At 46.8% G+C, this 23,030-nt stretch overlaps 1 pseudogene across 2 annotated transcripts in view; it reads left to right on the forward strand.

The window, feature by feature from the left end:
* Positions 1-21,750, forward strand: part of LOC144170854 (5-hydroxytryptamine receptor pseudogene) — a 269,075-nt pseudogene extending 247,325 nt beyond the window's left edge. For both annotated transcript variants that reach the window (XR_013322689.1, XR_013322690.1), the window contains one exon: positions 16,896-21,750. The product of XR_013322689.1 is annotated as a 5-hydroxytryptamine receptor pseudogene, transcript variant X1 (transcript). The remainder of the gene's footprint in view (positions 1-16,895) is intronic.
* The last annotated feature ends 1,280 nt before the right edge of the window (positions 21,751-23,030 follow it).

The following is a 23,030-nucleotide window of genomic DNA, read 5'->3' on the forward strand; positions in this document are numbered from 1 at the left end:
TTATTAATTTTTTTAATTGTTAATTTGTTTGTTAGGCTTTGTTAATTCAAAAGATTGGTAAGTGGTATGATGAAATGTAACCAAATATCATCGTCTCTAGATTCAAAAAGTGAAGCCCAGGTTTGAAAAGCAGTGAATGACTCTGGATGTACTCAGCATGCTATCGCAGCGGCTGTGAACAAACGGAAATAAACGAAAAACAATATGAAAATGTTTTTATAACGTTTCATAAACTGGGTACGTTATTCCGGGAACGGGCTAAGTAGGAAAATACGAAACGGGAAGGTTCTTTCGCCCCGGGTTGAAATGGGAAGGAACAAATGGGAAGGTTGAAATGGGAATGGGTTCAAACGGGAACGGGCCAAGTGGGAAAGGGCGAAACGGGAAGGTCGTTTTGCGTCGGGTTGAAACGGGACGGAACGAGCGGGAAGGTTGAAATGGGAATGGGTTCAAACGGGAACCCCCCGTTCTACCAGGTTGGAATGGACCTGCTCGGGCCCTTCCGAATGTCTTTCGCAGGAAACAAGTGGATAGTAGTAGCGACAGACTATTTCACACGGCACGCCGAGACCGAAGCTCTTCCTCGAGGAACAGCAGCAGAAGTGACAAAGCTTTCGTGCACGATTATGTTTTATGGCACGGTGTTCCCGAAGTTATTTTTACAGACACCAGAACAGCCTTCACCGCCGATTTGATGCAAGACGTCCTGACGCTGACAGGAAGCAACCATCGGAAGGTCAACTCATATCACCCACAAACCAACGGACTCACGGAACGTCTGAACAGAACATTGGCTGATATGTTATCCATGTACGTCGACGGGCAGCGCAAATCATAGGCCGACATTCTGCCGTTTAAAACATTCGCCTACAATACGGCTGTACAAAAGTCGACTCGGACCACACCTCGCCAGTTGGCCTATAGACGTCAAGCAACGACACTCGACGCCATAATTCCCCTTTATGATGGTGACTCAGATGACAGCGGAGCTGAACAGTTCATTCAGCGGGTTGAGGAGGCATGACAGCTGGCCAGGCATCGCATTCTGCGCCAGCAGGAAGCCGTCGCGCGAAACTATAACCTCCACCACCGAGCTACAACGTACATGCCAGGAGACGTCGTGTGGGTGTAGACGCCAATCCACCGCCGTTGACTCTCAGAAAAACTCTTCCGGCGGTAATTTGGCCCTTATAAAGTGATCCGCCAAATCAATGACGTTACCTATGAACTTGCACCTCGTGGTTCCCGTTCCAAAGCAGGCCGACGATCACCCGGCAAAGAAGTCGTGCATGTGGTGCCCATGAAAATGTACTATGCTTGGTAGTTATTGCACAGAACAGTGGTGTGCTATTTTATTAGCCGAGCTTTATCTTTTTCTCCCCTTTGAGTTTTATTCCTTACATTGCTTCTATTTTTTTCATTTGTTATTCAATTCGTTCGTTTATCGCTTTATTGTCGCATTTTATTTGTGTCACAGCATCGGGACGATGCTACTAATGAGGAGGGCGGGGGGGGGGGGGGCAATGCCGCGCGAAGAAAGCTTTCCCACAAGGCGCCTCACTCGGCTTCGGGAGCACGCTCTTGTGGCGTCTTTCCACGAAGCCGCGTGAAATGCGCGCTCGAGCGGCGAGGCTAGGTTGATGCAGACGCTCGTGGGGAGACGTTCGAAGCGGTCGCTGTTTGCTTTGGCGAAACAAGTTCACCCCAATAAACTATAGTTGTAATCCAACCGTGCATTGTCTTGTCGCTACAGTATTTATAGTGGAACGACAGACGTCAATAAACATCGTGGGCGGCCCCTAAAACTGGAAGGCAAAGCGGAGGCGGTACGGAGTGTTGCCATCACGTTCCTCAGCCTCATTTCCCAAAATTTCAGCGAGAGGCACGAACTTAGCGCCCAATTCTGACTAATCTCAAGACTTCTTCTTCGGCTGACAACACTGGTTTAAATAAAACTATTCTAAAAAATATAGCACAAAGCATATTCCCAATATTATCCGCTCTATTCCAACAGTCTCTAACCACCGGCGTTATACCCCATGACTGGAAGGTGGCGAAGGTTGTTCCGTTTTTCAAATCTGGTGATCGTACCTCACCCCTGAACTATCGCCCTATTTTAGTAACCAGTACCACATGCAAACTCATAGAGCATATTATTCACTCCCAGATCATTAACTACCTCGAAAAACATAACCTTATTTTTCGGCATCAGCACGGTTTCCGTAAAGGCTATTCATGTGACACCCAACTAGCTGGCTTCATTCACGAAATACATTCATCCGTAGACGCTGGAATTAAAGTCAACGCAATTTTCCTAGACTTTTCAAAAGCATTTGATCGTGTTCCTCACCATCGACTTATTCACAAGCTTACGCTACTGAACATCGACTCTGCAGTTATAACATGGATAAAAGACTTTCTTTCTAACAGGATGCAATTTACATCAGTTAACAATCACAACTCCTCTCTAGTCCCCGTAACATCTGGTGTTCCTCAGGGAAGTGTACTCGGGCCCTTGCTTTTTCTAGTTTATATTAATGATCTACCAGACTGCGTTAAATCTAACATAAGGTTATTTGCGGATGACTGCGTATTATACCGTAAAATTGAATCTAACCATGACCACGATATTCTACAATCTGACCTTAATGCTATAAACACATGGTGCTCAACCTGGCTAATGCCTCTAAACCTTGCTAAAACAAAACTAGTGTCCTTTACTAATCACGCCTCCCAAAATTCAGCATCCTACATATTAAACAACAGCCTCGTGGACAGAACTTCCACCTATAAATACCTTGGTGTACATCTAACCAGTAACTTGACATGGAATAATCACATTAACCATATCCTCGCGTGTGCTAACCGTTCGCTTGGTTTCCTTAAACGTAACCTCAGACATGCACCCGCGCGTTTACGAAAGTTAGCATATATTACACTAATACTCCCTAAACTAGAGTACGCGGCAGCCATTTGGGACCCTCATCAGGCATATCTAATAAATGACTTAGAAGTTTTACAAAACCGTGCTGTCCGCTTCATCTTTTCTGATTACTCACCCTATACCAGCGTAACCGAATTAAAAAATCGTGCTGAACTTGAAACCTTATCGCATCGTCGCAACATATCTCGCTTAACTTTATTTCATAAACTGTACTACCATGCATGCCTTCATAACGAATTTATGTGTGAACCCGCCGCATTTTTCCGCGTTGAGATCATTCATGCAAAATCAAACGCATCACATGTCATACCGTTGCTTTTGCCGAATCATTTGCTCCTCGTACCACAATAGACTGGAATAATCTACCATCAAACATTGTTACTGAACCTAATACCACGAAATTTACTAATGCTTTGAGCAAAAATATCAATGTATAATATGTATCATTTCACTGCCTCATTTCATTCAGTTCTTGCGTTGTCAGATGACATGTTGTAATATACCATGTGGTTATAATCGGTGTAGTTTGTTCTAGTTACTGTACCAATAGCTGTTATTATTCTACCTAATTTTTGTATTTGTTTTCACTCTAGCAATGTTAATTATTTCTACCATTTTTTAGTTCTTGTGTTTATTTTGTCCTTGTTCTAGTTTATGTGACACCTTTGTAACCCCCTACCCTATGTAATACCCTCCCCAGAGGGCCTTTAGGGTTTTTTTGAAATAAAATAAAAAAAAAGTTCCAGGAAGACCCGTCCCCTGAGGTACAAGGTCGCCCAGGGTGTAGCCGATTCTTTTATTCGCTTTCGTTGAGCCATGGGGCTGCCCCACACACTCAGATCGCAGACGTTTCGCAGGCCTCAAAACTCGCAAGAGTTTACGTATCCGGTACAACCTTAGGCACTGGCGTTGAACGCGAACTTCTGTCGCATGGTTACAGTTTATCTTTCTCCTTACAGTGGGCGCCGGTATACAGTGGGCGCCGGTTCGTCTTTTGTTTGTTCTTTCGGGCAGCACTCGTCCCGTCGTGCTGTATCACAGCAGGACTGCGTCCAGCGGTGCCCCACAGCCCCGATAGGCTTGCGAAAGAGAGTTCACCATTGTGTTCCTACAGGACCAGTCCTATACATCGGTTCGGCACCCCGGTGCCCTGGACGGCGATTTCGGGAGGAGAAAGTTGGCAGGGCTAGCCGGAATCGAAACAACGGTGATGGACGGCACAGTGGGGAGAATGCACCATACGCGGCCGGCCGCTGTAAGGACCCCTTTGCCAGGGCGGGTTTGCCGTGCAGCGACGCGTCACTTGGGTGCTTCGTAGAAGGGAACCGCTGCCACGATCCAGCCGCTATTGTGGCTCTGCCTGCGCAATCAATTAGTCGCGGGACTGCACTCTGGGCACTTGTTTTGAATCAGAGCGTTCAACACAACCTGTCATCTATCTACCACGCGGGGTCATTACGAGGCCCGTTTGGAGGATCGTATCTGCACCTACCTCTACATTTCGTAAGTCTCGCGCATATGCGCAGTTATGCCTGTATAGTGAAGCACCGAAGCCATTACGTCGAGTCAGGTAACGTTGACTTGTCTTTAGCAAGTCCTTGAGAGCGTGGTCAGAAAACAAAAATAGCGAGCCCAAACAGTGGTGCTATTGAAACAAGACAAGATGCGCCGCCCACACGTTTGGCAGACTTAAATCACACTTCTCTTTGGACCAGCGAGCTCAATTTCCCTTCCGCTGATTACTGCCTCTTCAGAAATCCCAATTTTTGGGGTGTTTTACGGGCAAATTACAGCTGGGTTATAAGGCGCGGCGTACTGGAGGGCTCCAGATTAATTTTGATCACTTGAAGATCTTTAACGCGCTCCGAAATCTCGACCACATGGGCGTTTTCCGTTTTCGACTCCGGCACTGGGCACGGTTGCAGAGCCCCGCGCAAAACATTCGGGTCCGCGCACCTGGAAGGTCGCGCATCTCTTCCGCGTTCTCGGCCGGTCTTACGCACCCAGAAAATATGTGGGAGCCTCAGCTCTGGCCCACATCCTGTTCCTGCAAAAAAAAAAAACCTAATTGATTAAGGTGCTTAAATCAGCTTACACATTCCAAACACGAGAACATTCGCCATGAAAATTACGTAACTCGCCTGTGTGCCTCTAACAATTTGCAGCCAATAAAAATTACTTATTACCCATAGTTCGTACTTACTACGGTCAAATGACATCCGCTTTTCCGCTATCTCATTCTGGAATACTCTTTCGACAGAACTTAACTCTTCATCATCATTCTTTTACTTTAAACACAAGCTAATTTTTTTGTTGAATAGGTGAACGAGTTATTTTTATAATCTGTATTGGTGTCACTGTTTATATCATTACCGAAGTTTCCTGTGTTTCGAGCAAGATTGTATGTATAGTGCAAATGTTCAGTTTATTTATTGTTTTTGCTGCCAACCTTTTTTACCTTGTTGAATTAGTATTGTGCTAATAATGTGCAACACCTATTTTACCTCTACAATTTGTTAAATCGAGTTCTTTGCTTTTAATTATTGTACTTGAGCGCTGCGTAAGCTGCGTTTATTATTTTAGTTACTTGTTTTTTGTTCTTGTTTGTTTGGGTTTCGCTGCTTTCTCAGCTTTCTTTATTTTGCAATTAGTATACAAGGGTCCTGTTGCAGCCTCTTGAATATGGGACCCTTGTCTGCATACTAACGTGAACGTATTTTAACACCGTTGGAAATAATAACGGATAAAAAGAACTAGCAGTGGCTTAGCTCGGCTATGCAAGGCTTTACGTATAGCGTGACTCAGGTTCAGCTGGTTATTCTTAGGTTTCCTGGTTGTCTAGGATTAGCTGATTATAATGCTTCCTGCTGCGAAAACGATTTGCAATACAATCCAGTGCAGTCCAGTCCCTGCTCCTCGTGCATGCGCAGCACGGCTCTCCAGGAGCCACGCGAAACGGCTATCAAGCGGCTCCGGAGCAGCGTCAGATTTCGCTACTGCGCAACGGAGGCGCACAGCTGGGCACGCGCCGGCGCCAGTGCGTCTGCCGCGGCTATGACATCACTCCTCTGTAATGCGCAGACCGCCGAATGTGCAGACCCAATTCTCTACACACCCGTACTACAGTTGCATTGGATTTCTAATGCAACTCAATCCAATTTAATCCAATCCAATCCAATCCAATTCGTTCCACATCCAATCCAATCCAATCCAATACAATTCAGTCCAGTCTAGTCCAATCCAATGCTCCTCGCGCTTGCGCAGCACGGCCCTTCAAGGTCCACGCGAAACTGCTGAACCTCGGCCAGTCTAGCTTACGCGACAAAAAAGCAGCTGCGATTTTCACTGACCAGTTTCCCTAAGTAGGCACGTGGGTAGCGTGTGACGCTGACGTCGCAGCCAACTTCTGGCAAGTGTCATCGTCACGGGCCAGTTTCCTTGAAGGGATACGTGAACAGCGCGAACAGCATTCCAAAGTCCGCACTGGGAAGAAAAGAATCTGTATCAGGGAACCGGCACGACACGCACACGACGTAGCGGTGGAATCAATCAGGCCATGCATGAGTGCCGTATTGATTTCAGGTTACAAGAACACGAGAACATTAAGTATACCCCGAAATCCGTGTTTCTTGTTGCGCAGGCGCAGAGTAGTAATGAAGAAAGAAGACTTCGTAGATTGCGTTCCCTTTCCTACCACAGTTTTTTACATGCATTGGCGGAGCACCTCAGGGATGCCAGGCAGTCGGCGTCTCCTTTCGTCATTGTCTCATGCCGTTACAGCATATCAAGTTGTCACATGATGGTCAAAAAACAAATGCATTATCTATAAAACTTGTTCAAAATAAACTAACATGATTTAAACTAATTTATAATGAATAAATAGTCAGGATTTAATTGCATTATTATCAAAAATCTATGAAATTCCGTCTCGAAATCGGTTTCATACGCCAGGTTTTCTCCACTAAAGCGTGCTTATTAGCATGCCGCCGCGTGTTACACGAACACAACTTAGGCCAGTCTGTATCTCATTTAATTGCTTAAGTACAGTTCAACTCAACAGAGGGCGCAAAGTGCGCGATTGCTCCTCCCACCGGCGCTTCTCCGGCACCCAATCAGCGCGCGCCGTGTGGCAAGAGGCAGACTTACAATCTTTGAATACACTTATACACTGCATGCTTCGCCTTTCCCCAGGTTTCCCGTTAGTGGAGATCGCCCGGGACATTTAGTTTACAGCAAATGAAATTTTGGGGCCATTTTCTGGTCGCAATACCGGCGTTTCTTGCCTCACTGCCACTAGAATTCTTTGGCATTTAATGATGTGTAGTAGAGGGGGCCAGAAGAATAACCTCTCGTCTTTTATCAAACTATTCAAACTTAAGGCTTAAAGGAACCATGAGGACAGCCTACAGCTTTGCTATATCTGAAAGAATAGGCAGTCAATAGCCCACTGCATTATTTTCTGACGGGAAAAAATGGTGGAATTACTAAGGAATGCGCCCATACAGGGGTGGATTTCAAATTAACCGCTGCCTGCGGTCATGTCAAAGGCCCTGTGACGGCCTCAGGAAACGCAGCATCTAAAACTATACATAAGTATACAGACAACGCCATCGCGTAGAAACCGTAATTTGTGATCGGCGAATAAATCTAGCAACATTTAGCACAGCTTTTGATCGCGTAATATGCCCACTAGCGCAGCGGCGTAGCCTTGCTACGGGCGATGAAAGGGGTTAGAATCATTGTGAGCTTTTTAAAACACCGGCTTTACGCAACAAGAATGAAACAATACATAAGATACTTCGCCACCTATTCGGGTGGCACCCCCAGTGTCAAAATTGGCATGTAAGAAAGACCGACGACCTATATATCCGAACGCACTGTAAACATCAAGCGTTCAGGGCGTTTACGGTGCGCTGCTCTTGGTTTTTCGGACATCATTAACGAAACTGGCCACTGTTGTTACTGACGGTGGCACCCGCATGCGCGGCGAAACGTCCGACGTATTGTATTATTTTCCTGTTGAGCAAAGCCGCTGTCTTCAAAAGTTCACAACGGTGCCGCTTGACCTTTGGAGCCCAATTTCATCACTAGGCCCTGGCAACTTGAGCTCATCTGAAGCTTCAGTTTCCACTCAGAAAACAGCGGACCTGATTCGTCCGTAACTGCTCCGACTTGAGAAGTGAACAGGCTGTTTCAGAGTACCTGAACATATGGCGCAGCGTTCTGGTCGCTCGTAGAGTCAATTTCTCGCCTGTAAGCTTTGTTGGTCTACAATACGTTACTGCTGTTTACCCGTTTCTCGGTGGCCTGATCGCAACAAACAAAAGTCATGTTCGATGGCTTTCATCCACGGGCAGTGAATAACTAGCTGCTGACTAAAATTATTGTACTTGACCACCTAATCTCTGCTGATGAAGACAGCGCTAACGTATACTCGTGGCTAACTTGGATTCTGCTTGAGAGCTTATGCAAGAAATACCGGGATACAAACACTGGAGTCCACGAGAAGGTGTCTCCCCCTGAAATTTCTGGAATTGTTATTTTGCCGGTAACTCGCCTTAGATTTGAGTCTTTTCTTGAAACCCCTTGCTACTCGCCGTACTCGTCATTCCCATTCCCTGTATTTCACACCAATGTTCGCTTCTTACAATCTGTTTAAATTTTATTTATGCACGGACTAAAAAATAATCCAACAGTACACCAGAACAATTTGAAATCGCTTGATTTATTAGAAGCCAATGTTTAGTTGTGACTGACAGCCAGTGTTTTTTTTCTTTTGTGGTTTTTCATTTGTGCCGCATGTAGTATTACGTTCGTTCTGTATCTTCGAAGATGTTTGCTCTTTGTGACCCTCGTGTTGGGGCCTGTGGCCTGCAATACGTTATTATATCAGGTAAATAAATAAATAACCAGATATGTATTCACATTACCAACCCGCTGTACTACTTATGCAGTCAAGCGACAGTCGGACCTGTGACGCATGCACGCGGAAAACGCACGGCGCGCATATTAGCGATTCAGCAACAAAACAGCGTCCCTGGCTACGCCTAAAGCATGCATAACCATTTGACCTCTGGTTTTGGTTTTTTAACGAAAAGCTTTTTACACCTACCCCCCAAGGGTTTTGTAGCGACCGTTGGTGTCAACAGAAAACTCCCGTAAACAAATAAAAAAGTTACGGGCACCGCCAGGCATCGAACCAGGAACGAATAGAGAAACTGAGCGAGAGCCCGTTGTGTTACCGATTGAGCTCCAAGCCCACGCAGAGGTGGGGGAGAAGGATGGCGCACTCACCCAGCACACCTGCGTGTTACCACCTGCGCTCTCGTTGAATGCCACGTGATAGCGTCACACGACCTCTCGCGCCGTTGTGCGCACCGCCCACGGCCCGTGTAGCGGCGGTGGGCGCGCTTTGGACATGCGCTAGGAGGTATAAAAATTAAAGGGAGCTCACTTCAACGCATGGCATCTCACTTCTCCATCTCTCACGCCGATCTCGTCGCCTCCGTACGCGGTGGCAGAGACGGGGGAGGAGTGAGATCATCTACACCGGGTTGAGCCTTTGAGCTTCCTTTAATCTCTACCTATAAAAAGAAGTGCCCGACTGACTGACTGACTGACTCATCAACGCCCAGCCAAAACTGTTAGACCTAGAGACTTGAAATTTTACGAGTTTATAGGCGTCATTGAGTAGGTGCTCACTAAGGCGGGTTTTTCAGAAATTGCCCTCCTAACCGAAGAAAAGGGCGAAATTGTGGTTTCGCGAATTCGTGATTTTCTCAGTCACCAATTCACATATCGAAGCGTTTTTTGCTGATATAAGTAGCCCTTAAGAATACCTAAAAAGTAGTTTTTGGATTTCGCCCTAACCTACACCAGCAAGGTGATTCCGCATTCCGGAACTAAAACGGTGTTCCTAAAGATTCTCAAATAAATCTCACCGATTCAGCAATCCAACTGATTTTTGCTAGAATATGTTACTCATACAAATTCACACAACCGTTTTTAAGGATTTCGCTCTGCGACGCCGCTAAAAGGGTCAAATTGTTGTTTACAAATGACACGGCTGATGAGCCAAAAAGGCCTCACAGGTTATGTACACGTCTAGCCAAACTGCTCTTTCAAACGGCTACAGATTGCAAGGGCACATTCTGATTACGGTGTTGGAGGTTAATATTTCATAAAATTTTAAAAATTCCGCCATGGAGAGAGTGAAAAGCGGTAAAATAGTTTTCCCGATACTAATTTTTTTACAGCCCGCCATCTGAGATATAGAACTGATTTTCGTTGATATAGGCAAGTAACTCACGTATCTCAACACTGTTATACAAGATTTTTCAATGACACCCTCCCAATAGAGGCAAGCGGGATTTCGGGAAAACACTGTGTTTTTACACTTTCGTAAATAACCACCCAGCCAGTTGATATCTCCCATTCGTTTTTGCTTGAAAATGCTGCCCATTTATTTGCCCAAGAACCACTTTCAGGATTTTGTCCTAACATGCGGATAAGAAGGCCAGCGAGATTTTTTAATCTGCATTCTTATGGACGTAAAATTCAGTTGAGTTTTCCCGCGTTCGCTTAGCGGTCGCCATCTGTTGACACCTTCGGCAACTACGCGTCTCACGTAGGAGCAGGTGTCATCTATACCTATAAAAAGAAGTGCCCGACTGACTGACTGACTGACTCATCAACGCCCAGCCAAACCTGCTAGACCTAGAGACTTGAATTTTCACGAGTTTATAGGCGTCATTGAGTAGGTGCTCACTAAGGCGGGTTTTTCAGAAATTGCCCTCCTAACCGAAGAAAAGGGCGAAATTGTGGTTTCGCGAATTCGTGATTTTCTCGGTCACCCATTCACATATCGAAGCGTTTTTTGCTGATATAAGTAGCCCTTAAGAATACCTAAAAAGTAGTTTTTGGATTTCGCCCTAACCTACACCAGCAAGGTGATTCCGCATTCCGGAACTAAAACGGTGTTCCTAAAGATTCTCAAATAAATCTCACCGATTCAGCAATCCAACTGATTTTTGCTAGAATATGTTACTCATACAAATTCACACAACCGTTTTTAAGGATTTCGCTCTGCGACGCCGCTAAAAGGGTCAAATTGTTGTTTACAAATGACACGGCTGATGAGCCAAAAAGGCCTCACAGGTTATGTACACGTCTAGCCAAACTGCTCTTTCAAACGGCTACAGATTGCAAGGGCACATTCTGATTACGGTGTTGAAGATTAATATTTCATAAAATTTTAAAAATTCCGCCATGGAGAGAGTGAAAAGCGGTAAAATAGTTTTCCCGATACTAATTTTTTTACAGCCCGCCATCTGAGATATAGAACTGATTTTCGTTGATATAGGCAAGTAACTCACGTATCTCAACACTGTTATACAAGATTTTTCAATGACACCCTCCCAATAGAGGCAAGCGGGATTTCGGGAAAACACTGTGTTTTTACACTTTCGTAAATAACCACCCAGCCAGTTGATATCTCCCATTCGTTTTTGCTTGAAAATGCTGCCCATTTATTTGCCCAAGAACCACTTTCAGGATTTTGTCCTAACATGCGGATAAGAAGGCCAGCGAGATTTTTTAATCTGCATTCTTATGGACGTAAAATTCAGTTGAGTTTTCCCGCGTTCGCTTAGCGGTCGCCATCTGTTGACACCTTCGGCAACTACGCGTCTCCCGTAGGAGCAGGTGTCATCTATACCTATAAAAAGAAGTGCCCGACTGACTGACTGACTGACTCATCAACGCCCAGCCAAACCTGCTAGACCTAGAGACTTGAATTTTCACGAGTTTATAGGCGTCATTGAGTAGGTGCTCACTAAGGCGGGTTTTTCAGAAATTGCCCTCCTAACCGAAGAAAAGGGCGAAATTGTGGTTTCGCGAATTTGTGATTTTCTCGGTCACCCATTCACATATCGAAGCGTTTTTTGCTGATATAAGTAGCCCTTAAGAATACCTAAAAAGTAGTCTTTGGATTTCGCCATAACCTACACCAGCGAGGTGATTCCGCATTCCGGAACTAAAATGGTGTTCCTAAAGATTCTCAAATAAATCTTTCACCGATTCAGTAATCCAACTGATTTTTGCTAGAATATGTTACTCATACAAATGCACACAACCGTTTTTAAGGATTTCGCTCTGCGACGCCGCTAAAAGGGTCAAATTGTTTTTTACAAATGACACGGCTGATGAGCCAAAAAGGCCTGACAGGTTATGTACCGTAATTATCCGATTCTAACGCGCCCCCGATTCTAACGCGCACCCGATTTTCCTGGCAAAAAAAACGAAAAAACTTGCACCTCCGATTGTAACGCGCACGGGACTTTGTGACCCAGACAAACGAATGCGAGAGAAACGGGCGATTAATTTCCCGAAGTAATCTCACTCATCTCACTCCTCGTTGCTCTCCGGTGACCATAACATCTCGGCCTCGGTGCCTTCAAGCGTGTTCGCGATGCCACATTTCTGAACGAACGTTCAATCATGGTCTCTGGAATCGTGGCCCACGCCTCGCACGCCCATCCCGAGAGCTTCTCCAGAGGTGCACGCTTCAGCGAACCGCTTTTTTTGAACGCATGGGAGCCGCTGCTGCCATTGCTGTTATCAAGCGCGCAAGTGAAACTATTTGACGATTTGTGTGAACTCCAATAGAAAATCCTAGGCGCCTAGGCTTGCTGCGTCCAAAAAATCGTTGCTAAAAGCTTTGGCGCCTTCTTGAGATGGCGATGGCGATGGGTGGGACGCATTTTCCGCTGTTTCGGCAGTTTCGGTTTTGTATCCGATTCTAACGCGCATGCGATTTTTCGGCCTATTTTTTCGGGAAAAAAGTGCGCGTTAGAATCGGGTAAATACGGTACACGTCTAGCCAAACTGCTCTTTCAAACGGCTACAGATTGCAAGGGCACATTCTGATTACGGTGTTGGAGGTCAATATTTCTTAAAATTCTAAAAATTGCACCATGGAGAGAGTGAAAAGCGGTAAAATAGTTTTTCCCATATTAATTTTTTTACCGCCCGCCATCTGAGATATCGAAGTGATTTTCGTTGATATAGGCAACTAACTCACGTATCTCAACACTGTTATACAAGATTTTTCAATGAGACCCTCCCAATAGAGGCAAGCGGGATTTCGGGAAAACACTGTGTTTTTACACTTTCGTAAATAACCACCCAGCCAGTTGATATCTCCCGTTCGTTTTTTTCTTGAAAATGCTGCCCATGTATTTGCCCAAAAACCACTTTCAGGGTTTTGTCCTAACATGCGGATAAGAAGGCCAGCGAGGTTTTTTAATCTGCCTTCTTTTGGACGTAAAATGCAGTTGAGTTTTCCCGCATTCGCTTAGCGGTCGCCATCTGTTGAAACCTTCGGCAACTACGCGTCTCCCGTAGGAGCAGGTGTCATATATTAAATGTAAAAGAGAAGATGTACCAGCAAAAAGCGCAAAGGTTGCCCCTCGGCATCTGCTGGGACTCCCTGCAATTTCGCGCCTCCCGTAGGGAGCCCATGTTACTTATGATAAAACTGTACCGATGAGCATCGTTCATATCTTCTGAGATAGCACTTCCTACGAGGAAGAATAGCCCTCACCCAGCCGGCCTCCATCATGTGTTCCCAGCGCAATCTGCTGCCGAATTCAAGTTGTGTTTGCAACTTGGCATTCCTCCTCATATCATATATAGAGTGCAAGCAAACCAAGCTCCTTCTTCTATCCACTTTTCCAAACCTTGAGCTGTGGGAGAACCTGGTGACTAACAGCGATCTGGATGTCCCGACAATACTTCCTCCAGAGCGAAGGCTGCCCACCCATCACATGGCTTTCTGAAATTGGGAACCACTCCCACTTCGCTGGCTCGATAAAACCTTTTTCACTCACTGACTCATTCGCTCAAACGCGCCATCTTGGTGCAAATTATTTAGCGAGAGTTGGAGTAAAACACGAGTACCAGTCGTTTCACATTACCACGACGCGCCTGCAGTAGCAGCCTATGTACTGACAGCAGGCAGGCGCTCCCGAGTGTGTACCGCTTCCCAATGAAGTAGCCTAATATGGCGACTAACAAATACCCATTGATTTGATTGATTGTAGGGTTTAACGCGCCGACGCAACGCAGGCGATGAGGCGCGCCGTAGTGGAGGGCTCCGGATTAATTTTGACCACCTGGGGATCTTTATCGTGCGCCAAAATCTCGTACACACGGGCGTTTTTGCTTTTCACCTCCATCAGAAAAGCGGCCGCCGCGGCCGGGAATCGAACCCGCGACCTTGTGCTCAGCAGCGCAACGCCTTAGCCACTGAGCCACCGCGGCGGGTGACTAACAAATACCCATTGCTGTACCTAATATAATGGCCCACCCGGGCACCGCCGGGTACTACCGCTAGTTTTATATAAAAAGGACTTTTCCACTCACGTGCTTCAACATTACAACACAACCAACCACCGTTCATGAATCGTGCATTGATTTAACCTTAGCAGAGAATATCTCTTTGAAGTAATAAAGGGCGTGGTTAAGTGCATTTCACTTCTCTATGGTTTCACTCTTTGTAGAGCCACGTGTGTGGAATCAAGTGGCGTCGCCTGGGTAATCATTGTGGGTGTCGTCCAGAGCTTCGCTTTCCAACCACCTTCAGAGGGTGGACTGGCGCGATTTTTTTTTGCCTGCCCCGTCGTCTGCTTCGCATTTTCTCTAATCGGCGTTCTCCCCTGCCATACCTCGGCTTCCTGTGGGTCGTGTAGCAACGGTTGTTCAGTAGAGGCAGTTTACGACGTGTCTTACCCATCTAGGTAGCTCATTAGAGGGCACGGAATATCCTGCGAAGCAACCCACATTTGTGCTCACAAAGCATTTCACAATGCAGGGGGAGCGTTATTTAGCCACAAAAGTTAGCCAAAACAGGCGCTTCTGTCTGGATTCGACCCTTCAAGCTGTTGGTTTGTTGGGATTGACACCTCCACAGTCACCTTAGTACTATTCTTCAGCGTGTACTTTGTTGTCATGTGAGCGCATAGTTTGGTGTTGGACATGCGCTTCTCATAGCGCAGCTTAGACTCAAACAAGCAACCATGGACAGAACAGTCGCTACGTACAATAAAGTTTTTTCCCTTGACTACATGTTTGAATGCAGTTCTGTGAGTGGAGCCGGTGACTCTGCACTAACCTTTGTCGGGACTCGGTAGTAATAGTCAGAACGCTGGTTTCGTTTTATTTTTGATAATAACGCGAACTTTCAGGTTGGGGAAATGTTAGGTTGAAAAATTTTGTGTTGTTTTCTAGGCTTGTATGCGCTTGTGAGTGGCAGTAAAAAATTGAGCTAGTGCCTTATAATACTGCGTGTTTGTTTTATTCTATTAGACATAGCGGAAGCGCTCCCATGGAATCTATCTTTTTAGTAGCCGGATGCGTTAATATTTTGGGTTGAATAATACGTCTAAAAAGTTTTTGTTTTCACTCAACCATTGTGTGCATGTAACTTCGCGCAGCGAAAGAAAGTTCGGTATCCACCTCAATGCAGCCGTACGGCCACAAAGGAAAGCCGCACAGCTTTCTCAGAAACTACGCAGTTGAAGAAAATTTCTTCCTGGTCCAGGATTGAAACCGCGCTTGTGAGTGGCAGTAAAAAATTAAACTAGTACCTTATGGTACTGCATGTTTGTTTCATTCTATTAGACATGGCGGAAGCGCTCCCATGCAATCTATCTTTTTAGTAGCCGGATGAGTTAATATTTTGGGTTGAATAATACCTCTGAAGAGTTTTTATTTTTACTCAACCATTGTGTGCATGCAATTTTGCGCAGCGAAAGAAAGTTCGGTATCCACCTCACTGCAGCCGCACGGCCACAAACGAAAGCTGCACAGCTTTCTCAGATACTTCGCAGTTGAAAAAAATTTCGTCCTGGTCCAGGATTCAAACCCGGGACCGCCGCTAACTGGGGCAGTCGCTCTACCAACACAGTTAATTAACCAGGAGGCTAGTCGTTCGTAGTGCGAGAGCGAATTGATCAAAAAATGAAGTGAAGGACAGGTGTTAGTCGACTAGATTTGGGAATCCCTAACGTGGGGTGAGAAACAAGATGAAGTAAGAAACTTAGTCCCACCTGGGAATTTCCCCTAAATCGGGTCGATAGTTTCGCGCTGCTTGCAGGAAATATTTATTGACATGTAGATATATAAAAATTACTGAATATTTTCTTGGTGAATCTTAAACAATGCGTAAATCTAATCCCATCCCTTGCGAAGTGTAAGCTCAGTCCGATGCGCACGCCTTGGCCTGCCGCGCGCTTCTGGCCGGACAGAAGAAATCCAGGAGCGAGTGACAGCGACGAGGGACAGCGACGAGCGACAGCGATGGAGGGGCCCGGTTGCAGTGTATTCTGCAGTGCGGTCGACACCTCGTCACTGTCGCCCTACCTAATTACTAGTCCACTGTATGTGTTTGTGTTACGCTCGCCACGCCGCTCATAAAAACCGCTTTATGTGGTTACCCTTTGATATGCTGTCTTCATTGTCCCTTCAAAGTGTCTTGGAAATACTGAAGCTATCCCCGCACTGAAAAATAATTTAAGACACCTCATGCTTAACGATTACATAATTTCGAGCCACTTGGGAAAATGGCTGTTTTAACAACGTGTGGGTTCGAGATAGCTGGTAATGAGCCATAATATTTTGAAGCGCCAAGTATTTAAACAGAAAAAAAAGCACTGATGGAGACATCGTCCTTCCTGACTTTGTGCGGAACACTCTCAGATTCGGTATGCCTGTCCTTCTTGTCCCCTGTCTAAATATTTCGCGCTTACAAACATTAAAAGGTAGTTTTAAGCGGCGCTTATAGATGCACCTCTCGTGAAAACGAGCCCCAGAGCTTTTTTCTTCCTTCAGGCATAAAGTTATCCCTCCTCCTTCAGGCGTCCTGACATTGGCGTCCCTTTTGTATTCGCAGGAGGTGGTTGTAGAGCCAGCCGTGACGCGGCATAAACAAGTTCGCATTCCTGCTGAATGTGGCCACCCGGGAGCCTGCCGCGATGAACCACACGCCGACGAGCGTGCTCGACAACATTTGGAACGCTAGAACGGTGTTCTTCCGGATTGCGAGTCCTGCCACCACGGCTATCTCGAACTGGACGGGAGGTGCCAACTGGAGCGACGTGGAAGACAACGACACGTCACTGCGGCTCGCCATGTTCGACAATGCTCTTGGTGCTGACCCGATGGCGCTGAACGTGTCTCTTTCGGGTCACAACAATGCGTCTTTCTACAATGCAGCCGCCGTGGCTGACGACGAGGCCCTACCGGAGGCGGCTTTACCACCACAGCTGCAACTCGCCGTGGTCGTGCTGGTGTCGTGTATCTTAGGACTGATTATCGTGGCGACAGTAGTGGGCAACGTGTTCGTCATTGTGGCCATCTTCATGGAGCGCAACCTGCGCAGCGTCGGCAACTATCTGGTGCTATCGCTGGGTGTGGCCGACCTCATGGTCGCCTGCCTCGTGATGCCGCTGGCCGCGGTGGCCGAGGTGAGTCGCGAGTGGGCCCTCGGGCCAGCGCTGTGTGACGTGTGGACTTGCTGCGACGTGCTCTGCTGCACAGCGTCTATCCTGCACCTCCTAGCCATCGCTATGGACCGGTACCGGACGGTGGCCCAGGTTGACTACGTGCGCCAGCGAAATGCGCGGCAGGTAGGCTTCATGATCGTGCTCGTCTGGGCCGTGGCTGTGGCCGTGTCTGTTGCACCCGTGTTTGGCTGGAAGGACCCAGACTTCCAGCACAGGGTCCAGGTGAACCGCATCTGCCTGGTGAGCCAAGACGTGGGCTACCAGATATTTGCCACTTGCGCCACCTTCTACGTGCCGCTGATACTGATTCTGTTGCTGTACTGGCGCATCTACCAGGTGGCCCGGCGCAGGATCCGGCACAAGCCCGGCAGCAAGGTACCGCGGTCTCTCGCCAAGAGTCCGTCTTCGAACGTGGAAATCTCGGTGATCATGGCCGGCAACAACCACAGTCCGAACTCGTGTAGCGGCGGGACCACGACGCAGGAGTCTGACTTGTCACGCAACAACGACGGGGCTCCGCTGCGGCCCCCGCCAGCGCCGCACGGCAAAGACCGCAAGCAGCCGCACGTGGTCACAACCCGCGAGTCGCTCGAGTCTAAGCGCGAGCGCAAGGCCGCCAAGACCCTGGCCATCATCACGGGAGTGTTCGTCGTCTGCTGGATGCCCTTCTTCGTCAACGTGCTCCTCATGACCCTCTGCACGTCGTGTTCGTCCGGCGGTTACGTGTTCAGCGTCTTTCTGTGGCTCGGCTATGTCAACTCTATGCTCAACCCCATTATCTACACTATCTTCAGCCCTGACTTTAGAAATGCATTCCGGAAGCTACTATGTGGCAGGAAGAATGCATTTAGTGTCAAACGGTAACAGCTAACTTAGCAGGCTCTATTAGAGCTGCTAATATTAAGCCACAAAAGAAACATACGAGAAAAGGTGCACCAGAGCTGCCGCTAACAGCGATATTGCGGGACGGGGCACTCCCGCTGGCTCCCAACTGACCACAACAAAGGAAGAGGTACACATATAGAGCACTAGGGCCTTGGAAAGTCACAAGAAACTCATGTTTAGTCTAGGCCGCTTGCGCGGCGGCGGGAACTTTTAGCAAGTCCCGGACAGTGCCAGATTTGGTGTCTCTTGTGCGTTCAGCCGTATACATCACACCGATATTGCACCGACCGCTCCAGCGCGCTTTCCAGCCAGTCCTCCTCCTTATGTGTAATCTATACCCGAGCACAGCCATCAGCAACCAAAGTTATATTCTAAGGACACAAACTCTAGGGCTTTTTACTCGGAACTCGCCTGTCAACCTCAGCAGTTGTAGGCAGCATGAGAAAATACCATGATTTTGGCTGCACCTCGCGAGAGCTTACGGTAGTCGTGATGCAGTGACAAGCGAATCACCTTTGCGTCGTCGAGCATTAAACAGCGTGGCTCCATTGAGCATAACCGCTGATGTATTGCATTACTGTCCCGAAACTACCAAACGTTTGAGAGTGTCATAATGTTCTGTTACTTGCTTAGCAGGTTGTGGCTTGTCAGCCTGTAGTTTGTGAAGTATGGCGCTTCCAGAAAAATGGAATGAGCGCTTTTCGGGAAAGGAACGGCCATGTCTAACAATTTCGTGATTTCCCTGCATGCTCGCCAGCCGGAGAAACTGGTGCCTTATAGAAGGACGTCAAGGTATAAAGGCCGAAGTAAAGAGACCCGACTACGCCCCTGAAAGAACATTATGCAAAGCGAGACGAGTGGCTATGGAAGCTTACATGACGCTTTGAAGTATGGATCGATACAAAAAAAGAACTCCTTTGAGTTCTCCGAAAGACGACATGCACCTTTTCGTACGGTGCCAGCGAGCCAAGCGCAGCAGGAGTAGCTATAATGGGGGCAGCGCGCATCTCCGTGATGTTAAGGTTGCTCGCGTAGGAGCCTGTTAGTGTTGGGAATTCTGGAAACGACATCTTGTATGCGCGTTGTGAAGGTCTGGACTATCACTAGCACGCCTCATTGTGTCCGTGTCTTCTGGCTCAAACGTATCCAAAGGAGGCGTCGACGACGTCTGCCCCTTGGTGCCTTGCATTTGTGCAAGCATTGACTCTCCCCTGAACTTGTTCGAAGGACGTGGAAGGGCAAGGGCGTGATATTCTGCAGTCAATCTTGTCCCGACCAAAAGATAATAAGCCCAGCTAGCCTCTGTGTCTTGTTAGAGATTAACTTTTGGGGCATGCCATCATTTGAGCAATTGTCCGAATGTTTGTTGAATGATTATCGCACCTTCCGCATGCCTGTATTGTGAAAATGTACAACGTGTTCTGCTTATACGTACGTGTTCATATTTCCGAGTTTCGCACCCGCCCTTATTAGCGGGACTGCACGCTACTATAAATGACCGGCCCTTCCTACTTTTCCTATAAGGTACAAAAAGGCTATACTAACATGTTCGCCGGCGTTGTAAAAATTGTTTGCAAATCCCGGACGCATTTCCACCGCCTTCCATAATTGTTGTAAAAAATAACTGCGAATGAAGTTTTGGTTTCAACTTTTTCCTTTAGTCGCTGCCCCCCCCCCCCCCACCCGCCCCCCTTTCTTCCCGTTTAAGTTCAAAATAAATTTATAGCTACGAGACCGAACACCCGCAAGAAATGTTTAGTTCAGTCCCACAGAATATCCCTAGTCTATATAAGCTGATGAGAAGTTGCAAGAAACGCTAGGTGTAAGTAAAAAACGTTTTAACGGTCTGCACTATCATTAGCATAAAATATATGATCATGATTTATTTTAGACGTAACCATGAACAGCGTAAACAGTAAAGTGCACAATTGCATTCGCAATTTTGTCTTTCGGTGTCTTGTCACGAGGCTTTTTTTGGGGTTAACCTGAGAGTCCATTCTATGCGGGGGAGGTTTTTAAGCAAAACCATTTGAGTTACAGCCATCAAGCAGAACAGGCTGTATAACGCTGTATATTTTACGGCACACGGCGTCATAGTGGTTGCTCCAGCACATGCGCCTAATTCCAGCCACAAAGTTTATCTAAATTGTATCCTCAGACCACAGACTCTTTGCACAAATATTTTATTCACATGTAACTGAAAGAGTAACAATAAACGCCTACGTTCTTCAACAGGACTTGTACACGACCATGAGGATAGCTGAGCAGCATCCGAAAACGTAGGTGTGACGAGGAGCTTACAAAAAAGTCTCCTACTTTTGTTAAGATCACAGATTTTACGATAAAAGTCATCTTGTTCAGGTTCAGAAAACTCTTCAGGTTTTTACAAGGATAACTTGCGAATCCCAAAGCAAGTCGCTTTAAGAAATTAAAACCCCTTTTTTATTGCGCCTGTTGTAAGTTCTGCTCAGTAATGAAAGTTATTTACAAGCGAAAAGAAAGAGTATTCAGTAGAATACAGGCCGTAGTTCTAACAATTTGAAAGCATATGTATACTTCTACTGCTGACTTCGTTATCACTAGACGCTCGACGTTCTTCAAATGATAGCAATACGTGTGGAGTACGTGTTCGATTATAAGCAAGTGTGATAATGGCGGAAGCATTGCATTGCTATATTCTCTATCACGCGCGTACCACTCCTTTATCGATGAAGCTGAGTTGACATTGTTTCGTACTAATCTCCGCCGGTAGCATCTCTAGATTATTTTCACACCGTTGTCCAACTTGCGACGAGTGCAGGCTAACGCACACGATAACGTCACGGCGACCTTGGCTCTGTGTGGACAGCCCGAATCTCGCGTTTCTCGTGTTCACCGCGGACGGGGCCCGCAATTCTCTTCCGCTACCGTAGCCGCGGGCGGCTGAAATTCTATTTTAAGAGCTACTCCAGAGACACTACGTAGGTGAGCTTGCATACTACGCGTTTGATTGTGTGTGAGTGTATATAACTTGTACGTACAAATAATGCATAGCAATGGCGATGTGAAATAAAATAAAAAGATGAACCGAGCTTATATATTGACGCCTAGAAGGACGCTGCACTCAGGAGATGCCGGAGGAGGCCCCGAGAAATCACCAAGCAGCCGGACTTGCCGGAAGTAGCGGGTGCCTGTGATGCGAGCGACTTGGAAGCGTTGCTTCCTCCGCCAGAGCTGCTAATTGAGCTGAGTTACTGTGACTGCGTCAAGAAAACCTACGTTGCATTTGTGCGCAGGTACATTTGCTCGCTTGAGGAAAAAGTTGGGATATGCTAGCTTCAAAGAAGCAGGATGCCATGGAGTCTACTTCCGCTATGTTTTTTTTAAATGCATAGCATTTTAGTAACTCACAATGTCACGCGGCGTTCGGCCTAGTCCGCAGCCAGGCCACTACACTATAAAAGAAACAACAGTTTCCGGCGCCCGGATTCGAACCCATGACGGCGCGGGCGGAACGGCAAGTGCCGGGCGCACTACCGATTGAGCCACGCAACCAACACGGATTTCGATGCACCGATAGCGCCTTATATCCTTCACTCATTTATGGTTTGTTTCGAAAGCGCCATAAGTTGTCACGCGCCTCCGCAAGATGGCGACACAGGTTCCGCGATCGAGACTATGATCGAGAGACCCGCCATAAGTTGTCACGCGCCTCCGCAAGATGGCGACACAGGTCCCGCGATCGAGACTATGATCGAGAGACCAGCAGCGCTGGTCGCGTCTCGTGCTGCCGGGACGCCCCGCTGTAGCCCACCGCAAATTTGATGACGTGCAGCGTGTAACAAGAAAACCAACAACCAATACGTAATCCATACGACTTGCCGGCGCACCCCCTCGGAAATGCTGTGCATTTGATCGTGCCCCTCGCGAGGGGGATGTATTTCCACGGCTGCTGCCAGGTGACAGCATAGAGTTACTTAGTACGTATACTATAGAGAGGAAACTGCACCTGGGAATCCATGTCATCATGGGGGGTTATGCGAAGACTCCTGCTTCTGGCTTGGGCTTGGCATGACAATTACGTTCTTAAGAGGTTTTTAACCATCTTCTCTTAAAAAGGGAGCTTTGATTTCTTGCTCTTCAGCCCACAAAGGCACCAGAGACAGTGACTGAAAGCGGGGGAATCTTGAAATCTAAATAAATTCACAATACCCGGTGGACAAAAAAAACAATTGTGGGCAGAAAATTCTTTTTTTTTGATTTTTCAGTCATTTGCTCTGTTCTTGCCTGCCGCACCGAATGGACTCAACTGTTGGCGCACTTATTTGACCGCCACCATTTCGGAGATTGGTTTCTTTCTTCAGATATTGGTTTGCTGACCGATTCCTAAACCCCGCTTGTGTCTATTCATATTGCTCAACTTCAAGTAATCGTGTACCTTGTAAGTGTTTGTAGGGAACCCACGCATTCTGTGTAAAGAAATTCAAGAAGAAACATGCGGAATTCTTCCAAAGACAAGGCATAAAACGTGAATCTCAAAGAATATAATGAGCTGCTTTAGCTTATGAAGTTTCGCTGAAACGAGTGGATAAAAATTTAGCAAAATTATGTGGAACATAGAAGAAGGGTGTAACTTGCAGAATAACTTTGGGAATTTG

This window comes from Haemaphysalis longicornis, unplaced genomic scaffold (assembly GCF_048455015.1).
Source record: "Haemaphysalis longicornis isolate Haplotype H1 unplaced genomic scaffold, Haemaphysalis longicornis Haplotype H1 scaffold_2, whole genome shotgun sequence".
NCBI classification, from domain to species: domain Eukaryota; kingdom Metazoa; phylum Arthropoda; class Arachnida; order Ixodida; family Ixodidae; genus Haemaphysalis; species Haemaphysalis longicornis.